Raw genomic sequence first — 13,981 nt, 5'->3', positions numbered from 1 at the left:
GGAAAATGCTTTAATGCTAGTTTCATACCTATCATACCCCTTGCAACTGAGCGACATGACGCACGCGCATTACAGACAAAATGACACAATCAAGGCATGTCATTGGCTGATACGTCATACCGCCTGCAGCGGCATGTGGCAGGGAAGTATCACATGGGCATAAGAATTAACGTGGAGGAGAATCCAGATGAAGTACCTTCAGTCCGGTAATGTTATACAAGACAGACTGGATATTCAAAGCAACCTTAAAAGGCTATTGAAGATGATGTCTACAGGTACCTCGTACAACATCTTATGATCGAAAGATGATGATAGATCCTCTAAGCGCTTCCTGTCTTTACGAGTCCTTTGAAGTGGTTCAAATGGTTATGATGACTTTTGATATCAATATAAAGAACATGACACCGAGGGCAAGTTGAATTTATCTTTAGTAGAGGTAATATTCTTGAGCGAAACCAAACAGTTAAATCGAATCAAATAAGTATCCAGGCGACTTGTCGATAAGCACTAGCTACTCCTTCAAGACGTCACAATGTCTTATATCACGCTATTAAAGTCATGTACTGTGGTGATGGATTATATAATTGCCCATTATTTATAGAGTTACTTAGAGGTAAAGGAAAACAACCTAATGACGTTAATGGTAGATTAACTTGAAAATGAGCGATGTCAAACAGTTAAATTGAAAGAAAAAGTACCCAGACGACTTTTCGATAAGCAGTTTACTCCTTTAAGACGTCACAAAGTCTTATGTAACTCTATAGTCTGTCTCAAGTGGAGAATAACGTTATGTTGGATTTCACAGTGGCAAATTTGAATCACACGCTAACTTAATCCCAAGGGGCTTATACACACGCGTAGAAGGGCAATTTGTCCTTCGCCGGTGACGCAACTACGTAAACGCATTAAAATCTGCCATTGCAGAATCCAACATGGCGTAACTCTCAACTTGAGACGAGACGCACTATAACTCATGTACTTTGGCAATGGATACTCTAGTAATTACACATTAGTAACGACGTTGTTTGTAAATTTACTTATATAGATTTAAGGAAAACATCATTAATGTTAGATTAAAGCCATATTATAACATTTGCTGAGGAAGACGCCCTCACTGAATTTTTAAAATTCCTTTTTTACACGATTAAATTGATCTGCAAAAATCAAGACTGTAAGTGCTGTAGTTTTGTCAAAATCCGTGATTTTGAATTAAAGGCTGATTCAGCGCTTTATTATTACGATGGAATTATTAGTCGAACGCATACACGATGTTCATAACACATAGTACGTCACGGCGTGCGGGACGGTGATATACACAACAAAGGGTCGTACCACAGCATGACCGAAGGAGTGGTACGTATTGGCGACATGTGCGCTGGTAGTAAATTCAATTTTCTTTGCTTTGCCGTAGTTGTTCGGCTCAAAAATAAAAGGGATATATCTGACAGTAAAAGCTAACATTTTATGGCAAAGAAATGCTAATCTATTTTGTTTGAAAATGTTATAATATTGCTTTAACTTGAAGCATATAAGAAGAATTTATATCCATGTAAAGTAGGTCACTTGGTGGCTTTTGAATCTTTGAACTACATTAATTAGCTAAACTTTGGATCACTTTCAAAGATTTCCCAATACTGTGTTCTCTATTGCATCACGCATTATATTCATGTCAACAAAAGTATAGTATCATCACTGCTTTAATAGAGGTAGTCATTGTAACGCACAGAATTCTATATACACAAGAACTGGTCATCCCTATACCGATGCGTGGCCGCAAACGTAACCGTCCCGGCTGAAAAATGAATCAATAAAAATCCCTTTAAAAAGGGATGTACCGGCAAAAGGATGAATTACAATGAGTAACATTAGATTTCGTTTTTAAAACATAAATATTCAGTAAAAATAATTTTTAAGTGTAAAGATTATGGTTGTATTTTGAGCCAAATTCCATTTGTTGCTATTCTCTCAAAATCAGTCTTTACGTTGTTACATAAATTTGAAATAAGATGAAATAAATTCCAAACATTTAATAACATTTAGCACCAACTGTGATCATTTGGTACCAAATGTGATCGTTTGATGTGATCCCTTCTACATCCTTAAAAATTTCGGAAGCTAATTCATTAGCAATTTTGCCCAATAGTTTATGTATTCTTCTCTCACTTACGTCAAAACTGTCTATATAGTATAATTGTGATTGCACAAATGAAACTTGTCAAAGCAAACAACATCGCATCTTTTAGTATAGATTAATTCATAACAATCTAGTTTTGAAAATTTAAACACACAGAATATTAAACACTATATCAAGAATAATTATTTTTGGAATATATATATAAACAACAAATATATTATAGGCCTACACATACTGAAACCCAAAGCTATTTTATTAATTTTGTTAGCATGGTTAAAGACTAGTGATATACGTATAGGAATATAATTCGTTACATCTGCATTAAAGCTCCATTTTTCTGATTTATATCATCATTACTATAGACCAAAATATACGAAGTTAATCAACTTATCCAAAAGAAGGTAATTGTTTATCATGTGTGCAAATAGGTTTTGATGGCAGACTTTTGATTAAGGGCATAACATTACACCCTCTTCTATCATAACATCTAATTATTATCCTGTGAAACTCCTATTAAAATGTGAGAACCAATTGTCCTGCCAATTATTCTCTCCCACCAATTACCAATTAATTTTCATGTGTAAGTTTTCTGGAATAGATGTGTAATGACATCAAAACAGTTTTATTAACTTATAGCAAGATCGCTGCTAGATAACCTTGACCCTGCTTGAAAAGCACTATGATCACAGACTGACACACAGATATTGGAACTTATACTGAGTATTATATTGTCCCCTGTGCTTTATACTCTAATAAGGTCAACGTGCATGGTAAGAGGACCAGCGAATTTGCCAAATTTTTAATTTAGAAATAAAGTTCCTAAAATATATACTGATTTAACCTTAATAATGCAAAATCAACACAAAACTTCTGTTGTCTTCACCCATATCAAAATATAATAGGTATCGGGATAGTCTCTGATACTAATACCGGAATAGTACCCGCTACCTAGTGGGATATTAGTATCGGTATAGTATCCGGATATGTTTCACATGCAAATTTTTTGTCCATATATGGGCATATAGTATCGGGATAGTATCCGATACTGTTACTGGGAGACACTGATAAATAGTATCGGAATAGTGCCCGATACTAGTATCGGGATAGTACCTGATACTAGTATCGGTATAGTGTCCGATACTATTTGTTTCGCATGTAAATTGTTTTGCCCAAATATGGTCATAGAGATATGTCCAGAGATTTACATGGTATATGGACAAGGTCACTGGAAAATTTCAAATGATTATAGTTGTACATACATTAAATGTGAAATGTGTAGCAATTGATTATTTTACATACATGCAGCATTGAAATTTGTGGCAAAAAGCAATTGAAAATGTACATTATGAATGCTCAATTGCATGCTAAAACATATAATATACACATTCACATTTATTGCATGCATTGAGCACCATTTTGTCTTGGGTGCAGAATTCAACATACTCCGTGGTTTGATATAGCCTACATTGTACGATGTTCTTAAGCTTATACTAAATTTAGATAAAATATAAAGTTCTGTTCAAAAACTGTCACCCAATACAATCATACCTGTATTGTGAAGCCCAGAAATAGCACACACTGTACAATTCCTTGTACAACAGTATATATTATCCTTTGAATCAGAGGAACTCATTCCTTGACTGTATAGCAATTTGGCTCTAAGCCGATATGGCAGTTATTCTAATTAGTCATGTGACATGGATTGGCGCCAGCTGAAAGCGGGTACTATTCCGATACTATAGTATCAGATACTAGTATCGGAATAGTATCGGAATAGTACCACTACACCGATACTAGTATCCAACTAGTATCTGCTAGCAGATACTTTCGGATAGCTCCAGAATACCTACCGGATACTATCCCGTATAGTAGCCGGAACTATACCGATACCTTTTCTTTTTGCTATGGGCACACACCAATTTTGGTATTTCTATTTGCCTTGACAACTTGATAATTTTTTGACAATATTTTCTGTTTTGTTCATACACTATCTAATAGAAAGTTAGAAACAACAACAAACTTGAGCCAATTAATAAGTACCGGCCAGCTGTGGCTGGCCGGTACAAAAAAGGTACGGCAAGAATTTTTCGCATCACGTACGTCGAAGTTCACTTTTCAATGTGCAAACTGTAGTTAGGATAATGAAAACGACTGGTAAGCAAGTCTACTAATTGACATCAAAATCTGAAGAAAAAAAATGGCGGACCGTCGCCGGACCCTTTCCAGAACTAATACAGCATATTTAGCCATTGTCAAGATGGTGTCATCGGTTTGAATATTTTCCTTATATAAAAAACTAACACCTCCGCTATATGGTATTTCATGATATAACATTAATGGGAAGAAAAGTGCAAATGCTTTTCGTGTTTCGAATCGGACGAGTGACAAGCTCTAATGACGTCATGATGTAAACAACGTAATCGTCATTAATAATTAATTAGGTAAACCCAAATATGGAGGTATCCAAAAGTATGCTAATTCGAAGTTCGACGAATCTTGGTATCCATATACTTATTCTCATCTAGCTTTACTAAAAGATCTTTGTTGTAACGTCAACGCCGCCATCTTGTGGGTACGGAGTGCCTTGTTGCTAAGATCACCGCGTTGACGCTTGACTGAAGAAGTGCGTCACACGCTGCGACTTCCGCGTATTCGGGGCAGAATGGCAGTATCCACAAGATGGCGGATCCCATGGAAAAGGCTGACGGCCTCTATATGAGGTAAGTTTGAAATGCATAAATTTCACATGGTTATTGCTCTGTCGTTAACCGACTTAGACGACTATTATCGTCACGAACAGAGACAGAGAACAACATTAAACTTTTATTTTGAGAATTGCTTTATGACATCTCGCCAGAAGCATCACAAATTATTAATTGAAGTCCTATACTTTGTCTACTTTATTCAACACGCACAACGTAGACCAGAGAGGTCCAATAAATCATTTTTTAACGTGACACTTTTTTTGGCGTAGTGGTAAAATCATCATTATCATCATCATATATCATCAGTCGCTCGCGGAGCAGGCGACTCGCGGAGCAGGCGACTCGCGGAGCAGGCGACTACAAGCTTTCTCCAACTATTGCGATCTTGGGCAGCGAAACAACTGTGTTTGGCTGCAGCATCACTTCAGTATCTCCCAGGAGGTGCTGTACATACTGTAAGTGCAATGTGCGCGGCCATCCCGGTTTCCTCTTCCCATGTGGTGGAATATAAAGGGCATATTCTTTCACAGGCTCGTCGTCTTCAAGACGCAGTATATGGCTGAGAAATTTGAGTTGATGAATCTTGACTCCGGCAACCAGTGGAGTGCTGTTGGTCAGATTGTAGATGGTTTCATTTGGAATCCGATTCACACGTTTGATGTTTAACATGACTCTGTAGCAAGATGTTGCAAAGGCATTGATCTTGTTTTCCATGTCCTTGGTGATTTCCCATGACTCGCACCCGTACAGAAGGACAGTAACACAAGTTGTCTCAAACAGCTTGATTTTTGTTTCAATTGGCAGGGATGGGATATGAGCTGATCAAGGTTTATATCAGCTTTATACTGCCAGCGAGTTGGTAAAGTATCAGTTTATCGTTAATAATGTTATTGTGGGCACTTCAAATAAATAACGCTTTTCAAAATCATCTTTTATATGTAAATAGACTCTTGAAAGAATTTACATTAGAATATTTCTGGTACGCCATTTGTATTGCAATTTAAAACACCGATGATTGATGAGTAATATTTTCACTCAATCACCTGATGAAAACATTCTCGGTAATAATATTTCAACGTGTGAAAATATGCATGCTATGACGGTAGAATAGGATTTCTGTGAAATACTTTGGCAGTCTCGCTTTCAAAGTCTTCTGAACAACACCAAATTACAACTCAACTAAGCTTTAGGGTTGTTATGCAGTAAATTTAATCCTAACAAGCCTTATGGGCTAAATTGAGTGAAAATTTCACGTCGCTTTTAATTACGATCATATATGTGATAGATTATTGAATACAGGAAGTGTGACACAATACATAGTAGTACATTTAAATATGGAAGAGGCTTTAAGCGTTAACGTGGTGGAAAATAAAGATGAAGTACATTCAGTCCGATTATATTATGCAAGTCAGACCGGATATTCAATCCTACCTTAAAAGGTTATTAAGCATGATGTCTACAGGTACCTCGTAAAACATCGTTTGATGTGGATAGATTCTAGAAGCGTTTCCTGTCCTTACGAGCCCTTAAGTAGTTCAAGTGGTTATAATGACTTTTATTTTGATATAGATATAAAAGAACATGACACCGAGGGCAAGTTGAAATTATCTTTAGTAGAGGTGATATACTTGAGCGATACCAAACAGTTAAATTGAACCAAATAAGTACCCAGGCGACTTGTCGATAAGTAGTTACTCCTTCAATACGTCATATTGTGTTATATCACTCTAACTCATGTTTCTTGGTAAATGGATTCTCTAGTAATTACATATTAGTAACGAACTTATTTATATATTTACTTAGAGCTAAAGGAAAATAACCTAATTATTGTCAAATGACATTAATGGCAGATTAACTTGAAGCTTACGGAAAATAGTTTAATCGTTTCCATGTAATTTAGGTCACTTGGTGGCTTTTGAATCTTTAAATTCATTATGTAAACTTGGGACTCTTTTAAAGATTTCCCAGTACTGTGTTCTCTATTTCGACACGCGTTATATTCGTGTCAATAAAAGTATATCATAACTGCTTCAAGGCGAAGTAAGTTTGAAATTGCATGTATCGATACAGATATTTTGCAACGGGAATACAGTATATATAAATTTCACATGATGAAATGGCTGTGTTTAACAATATGTGCTTAACAAACTTTGTATCAATTTTTGTCATGTATCAAAAATATGTCATTTTTTTGTCCGACTTACACGACTATTAATTGTCAGAAACAGAGACAGAGAACAACTTTAAAGCATTATATTCGTGGAAATTCAATCTATATGAGCTTTATACTGCCAGCATGTGGGTAAAATATCAGTTACTCGATAATAATGTTTTGGACTGTTCCCTTTTTACTGTTTACTGTGAATAGAACAGTTCATATTTTACCGAATGAAAATATCCTTTTCATTGAACAGTGTTTAATTCTGATATGCTTATACTATATTCTGATATGCTGATACATTAATAAATTGATCTCAACTCAGGTCTATATTTTAAACAGAACCTTTCATGGCAGTATATTTCGACTGTATAGTACCAGAGGTGGGTAAGCGCAATAGCTGCCATGTGAACATTTGGCAATTTACACACAGTATATTGTACTCATCTACATATGGCAGCTACACAGCTACACTTGCCAACTAATGGCACCGAGCAGTCGATTGTATACTAATATCAGGTGTTCAAATTGTAGGCTTGGTAGTATTACCTGTCCTTTTGAAATTGAACCTTTATTGATCTGATTATCTTAGAGCTGATTAACAACTGAACCTGTTTATCTTTCTTTACAGTCACTCCATATTATTTAAATGATTTATTGTATATTAATCTTAGTATTGTGTACGGGAGACACGATGTCAGACGCTGGACTCATTTTAATTGCAAAATATCGGCAAATGTGCTTTGTAAATTCATGGGTAGATCGAGTTTCCTTTGAATCAACCATGAGGTAGCAATTGTTACGTTACACTCGCCTATACAAAATTAAGTAACGTGGGTGTACTATTTGTGCAATAAAAACTACACGCGAATGGGGTGATTTGCCTACAGGGTGAGCCCGGGAGGGTGAGTTACTATCACTCCTCCCTATTAAAGCCATACATAAATTCTCCCAGCCACATTTCCCTAATATAATATTTAAAAAAAGTAAACTGAGTTCGGCAGAGGTGGGGCTCGAACCCACGCCACTATCATGGATATAGTACATTTTTAGGGCCTTAGACTTATTGGTAGCCATCTTGAAATTTGAACATATAATTTTTCATTAAGACAATAGATAACGCAATTCAATGTTTATAGCAAGGCGAATATGGTAAATCTGTTGAAAACGACCTATCCAAGCACAATTTTTGACCGAAATGTAGGTTTTAAAGTCAAATCTTCAAGTGATCCTTACAATATTTTTCAGATTTTATGTCATTAAATGTCATAAACTTATATTGTCCATATTTAGCTTCATTTCAATGAGCAATGGCCAATTCTCTTTACATTACAAATCTTGTGCAAAAAGTTACGATTGTTGCCTGCTTACGGTAGTAAATTCAATGAACTATGACTTTGCTAAAGAACGCTCACAAATTGATATGTATAGATCAGTATAATGGAGGCAACCATTTTTCTTGTATAGACGTTATGGTTTTTTCCATTTATATATAAAAAAATCCACATAGACCCAAAGCATAGATTACCATAAAAACGAGACAATAATTTTTGGCGGGGTCTAATATAATGTTCACGATCTTTTCAGTCTTCATTTTGACTAAATTCAAAAAGTATTTTGGGTTATATAAAATTGAAATAATAATTTTTCCCTTTTAAACCATATAAAATGTCGCACGATTGGCTATCACGAATCGTTATATGATGTTCAGTTAATAATCGTACTTTCTTTTATACATAGGATGCTTCCTTTATCAGGCTTCCTTAGAATGTGCAATAGCATTAAAATTTATTTTATTCTAACTGCCTTCTAGAAACACTTGGAGTTTGGCGCAGAGAGTTACTATGTACCTTACTTCATACCTGTAGTTACGAGTTACCATTATAAATATAATATTTTTCTTCTCGAAGTTGGGCTCAATTTAATTGAACTAACCGTGTAGTTTTTGCAAGGTGCACAGCCCTGCCTATCCATTTCACTGGACATACAATTTCAATCGAACCGCTGAAGTTTAAGTTCGTTAAGCTTTAAAGCTTTGTTTTCCAATTAATTCAGTCTTTAAAACATTAAAGGTCCATCAATATAAAACATTGTTGAAGAAATGTGACAAAATATTATTTTGACACTTCATGAAGTGTTTTCAAGAAATGATGTGTCATATATAACATTTACGGTGAAATACATTATTTTTCCTCAAATTTCAGCGAAGTCAGGTCGGATCTTATTCGAGCAAACCATAAAAGTATGTTAATTGATCTTCGAAGCGTTTCCTGTGTACAACATTATAATTTACAAGATGCAAGATGTGGTCATAGACCACAAACCTAACTGGAACGTGTTGGTGTTTTGGAGCTATGACCTTTGACCTGACCCCAACACCGACGTTTGTTGTCACAGAGTTTGAACACTGTACTTCTTACAGATGTCCAGAAAACTCAGTTCTAATATTTCGCCCCAGATGACATTTGACCTGACCCCATCAAATGTTCCAAAATGTTCCCCTGATTATGATGTTTGCTGTCACCGAGATTGAGCCCCGTACCCCTTACAGATGTCCATATTATGTTATTCTAGGATTTTGCCCCAGATGACTTTTGACCCCTGCACAATGTTCCCCTGGTTATGAGGTTTGTTGTCACTGAGTTATAAAGCACATGAAATCAGGGCAACTTGCTTTAATATCAAAATGAGCAATATGTATACCCAGTCGACTTGACGATAAAGTAGTACTCTTTTACGACATCATATGTCTATCACTCATGTGCTTTGGTAATAATTTATGAGAACGACATTAATGGCGCTGAAGGAAAAAACATATTAAAGAACCTATCAAACGACATTAATGACAGATTAAGTTAAAATTAATCATTTTTTAAGTGACATAGGTCACTTGATGGCTTTTGAGAACTTTTGGGAAGAGTATGTTTTTCAAATGTAATTGGTCAGAGATATACTCCCCCTGTATTATGGCTTTACCTATATCTTCCACAATTGGGGTGAGTATTTCAAATGGAAGTTACCAAATTGTCTGTTGTATTCAAAAATCATACTCCCTCTGCTGAAGACTTTAGCTAAATCTTCCACAGGGGTAGTGTTGATTTTAAATGGAATGGCCCATTATTCAAACTTTTAAAAATGCCGCACTATTGTTTCAGTTTCATCATGCATATCTTCATGACAGCAAAGAATATCACGGCTTTAAGGGCTCTGTAACCCACCTTTAAATAGTATTTTTGTGGGACCTGAGAGCAAATCAAATAATTGAGATATTTTGAAGTTGGCGATATAATACAATTTTATGGCATTTTACTTTTAAATGTCAAAAATGTCAATTTTTAATAATTTGTCATAAAATTGGTATAATGTCGCGAAATAAAAAAAAAAGTCTACATTATTTGATATCAGAAGGACATTCTACATTGTCAGAATGCGACTCGGTGTGCCTGATGTGCTCTCAGGTCCCACAACAAATAGTGTGCAAAGGTGGATGGCCGAGCCCTTAACACGAGGTAATAAGTTTGAATTTTCAGCCAAATGACATATATTTTGTAGGTAACAGTAATTATAATGACAGAGGAAGACAGTTTCATATCACGAATGTGCAATTTTCTGTTTATGTCTAGTTCAATGTACTTTAATAATTAGTATCATTGGTGTCATAATTATATAAAGGTGAGCGGGATGGCAGGAGCCACATGTTTCCAGTTTTAGTCACTTAACTAAACATATGCAGTGTACTTTTTTAAGAACTGTCATTCTTTTAAAATGCTAAAGTATCAAAATATTTTGCCTTTTGTGTTATTTTATTTACATGTTGGTTGATATGATGTCTGAAATATTGACGATATGTTGATGTCAAATATAAACAAGTTAGAAATATTTTGTAAAGGTCATATTGAGTTATTTCGATAGAAAGTCAAGAAATCCTCAGTCCTACCCACATTACAGTTTCAGATTGAATATGACATGTACTTTCATTTCAGTGATAATCAAGTAAAATCATACCAATTTGCAGGAAAAATTTGATAAAAAAGATCCATCAACATACCAAAATTTGCGTAGAAAATGGGTTATTAATTGATATACCAAAAGGCCAAAAATACGACCCACATTTGTGGCATATCCCCGTATATTCATTTGTACTGACCCCTTGGTTTTTACCAGTTGGCCTAAATATAGACAGAATGTTTGCCCAATAACTTCATCATCTTCAAACAGAGCTTTCATTTTAAATGTAAAAACGAGTGTTTGAATATAGGGCATTTGAACAGTATGTTTCGACTATATTTATAAATACATATTTATACGCACATGACCACCTCCGCACTGCCACCGTCAGCAAATACTTTCAAAATGATGTTTTTGATAACATATTACAAATTCGAAATCTTCTTATGTGTAATATTTTAGTTATTCAATTAATCTTTTCTGTATAATGGTCAATAGCATGAGGATTTGGTCACGCTTGCTTGTCTTGGTATGTCGTGCCCTTGAGTCACGTGTGTATTTATAAATACGTATGTTTCTGAAAGTAGTGGGACTCTTAAGTGTAAATACAGAAGAAAGATACCCGGAAAGGTTTTTGTAACACACAGACAGTTAATCCAAACTCTGACGTCAGCAATTATTAGTTTTTATTTGGCACTCGGTTATCTTGATGTTGATCATTCCCTGATAAATTGCAAATTAAAGGCCCAATAAGTGATCCCAGTGCAAGTGTAAAAAAATCAAATTGTTTATAAATTGCTTAAAAGTGAAGGATAAGTCATTTAAATTGTCACTTGGTATTTTTGAAATGAAAAATTTGGCAATAAACGTAGAAAACAGCAGTACTGACGAAGTTGAAGCCCCATTCAAACACATGTACCTAATTTATATACTGTCAGTATATAAATTACAGATTCGTGTAAATGCCTGATTTTATCTGAAATACATGGCTTTCGGCTGAACCACTAGCAGGCTATGTAAGCACATCTATGACAATGACAAAGGTACCAAAATCTGAATTTTGATGATTTTTACGATCTTCCGGATGAGCAAATCACTGAATGTGCCTTTAAAGAGAGCGACACTTATTCTATAGTGAAACATAATCTAGATCTATAGAATAAGGGAAGCGATATATGAAAATTTCGGATTAACGCTTAAATTTTAATTACTTCGTTTTTTGCTAGAGGCCAAATTATATGTTACTCTACATTTGTAGCGTTGATTAGTTTATCCGATAGTTTTGGATTGCCTTTGGCGACAATAGTAAGTTGAATAATAAGTATCTTTTTGAAGAAACATTCTTTCCCGCCATGCACTATTCTCTAACTGTCTATTAACCAGTGCATAACATAATAATGTTAACGATAAACCTGTTCTAATCGAAGCTTTCCAAAGATAGCTGCCGTTACTTTATGACAGCCCAGTTTATAATTCCGTGTCATCAACGCTAACACAAACCAACTAATTAGCCTGAACACAAATCTACTTGTAAGACATGATCAAAAGTGGTTTATGTCTTGTGTACATTTGCACTTTTCTTTCCCTACTGTCACATTGTAAAGTGCCAAATACTAGTAAGCGGATGTGTTAGTTCAATATGTTAGGAAAATATTTTACCCGATGACTCCAGATTTACATTGGTTAAATAAGCTATACTTTCGCTCGGAAGAGAATCGTGATTCATGACATTTCTTGTCCGCCATTTTGTTGAACGGATGTGGTCGGGTTTTTCAGATCGCGCCTGCTTTTCCGAACCTTTCCTATCTTGATTTGAAATGGTCTATTGCGCTGATTAAAGTTTGAGATACTGGATGAAATTTGCATAATGGGCTTTGTTGACGTAGCCTACTATGGACCGTAGCCGTCCTATTTAGCGAAGTATAGCAAGGTTCCATGTGTGATTTAGCAGAAATGTTACAAAGCATCATGGGAAGGCATGATATCCTGCTGTGGTATAACCAATACGATATGAATACACTTACTCAAGGTAAAAATATTGATTGTTACACGAATAATCAAAACAGGCAACTTGTAGCTTGTAATCAATCACTGCAAGGAGAAAAGACATTTTTAGATCGCTGTAAGGATTTTTTAAAATCTGCTTTGTTTTAAAAAACAAAGCAGACCAAGTTTTCTTTTTTGATAGCAGTGAAAGCAGATATGGGTTTTCTTTTAAATTTCATAATCCTGTTAACCTTTTAGAGTTACTTTTAATTGTGTTTTCTTCATCATATCTATTGGAGTTTTGTTGGCATTTGCTTTATACAGACTTGACATCAAGTATGGAATATTTCTTCACAAAGTGCCAAAACTAATCTGAAAGAGGTCTGCATAAACCGCACGGGTTAGATTGTGTAAGGATATGGTTTCAACAATGTTTTGATAGAAAATGTGCTTTCTATGAGTTTATATTATGATGCTCATAATGTAGTGAATTAGCCTGAATTTAAGGTTTGTGGGGGTGAAATTTCTAAGTTATCAGTAGGTTTATAACATTTGACAACTTTCTGAGTACGTATTACATTTAAGAGTCATATTTAAAGCTCCTCCCACCTGCAGTGGATTTCAGCTCTGACGAATGCCAACTGCAGACAAAGGTTAGGAAATTGCACTAGCCGTTTTGATATTAAAATTTTTTTTATTTTATTGTTTATTGTATAAACAATGTTGTCAAAATGTGATATTATCTTAAAGAGAACTGAATAATCTGCCTCAAATATTTATTACCGAACATATTATTGGCTGGTGAAGAGATCTGATGTAGACTTTGCCTGTCTTAGTTTCATCAACTTTGAACTTTAAGTCCGTTAAGCTTCAGGAGCTACTAACAAATGTAATGCAGGCTATATTTCACATCTAACTAAAGGCATTCAAAGTCTATGGCTGAATATGAGTGAGAAGGAGGTAGGCTTACATGTAAAGGGGCAATCGGACAAAAATGCATGCAGCACAATATAATATGAAGTGGAAGAAATTGGAGCTTAAGTACGTTTA

Source organism: Amphiura filiformis, chromosome 6 (genome assembly GCF_039555335.1).
Source record: "Amphiura filiformis chromosome 6, Afil_fr2py, whole genome shotgun sequence".
NCBI lineage: Eukaryota > Metazoa > Echinodermata > Ophiuroidea > Amphilepidida > Amphiuridae > Amphiura > Amphiura filiformis.
Note: the sequence above shows the minus strand (reverse complement) of the source record.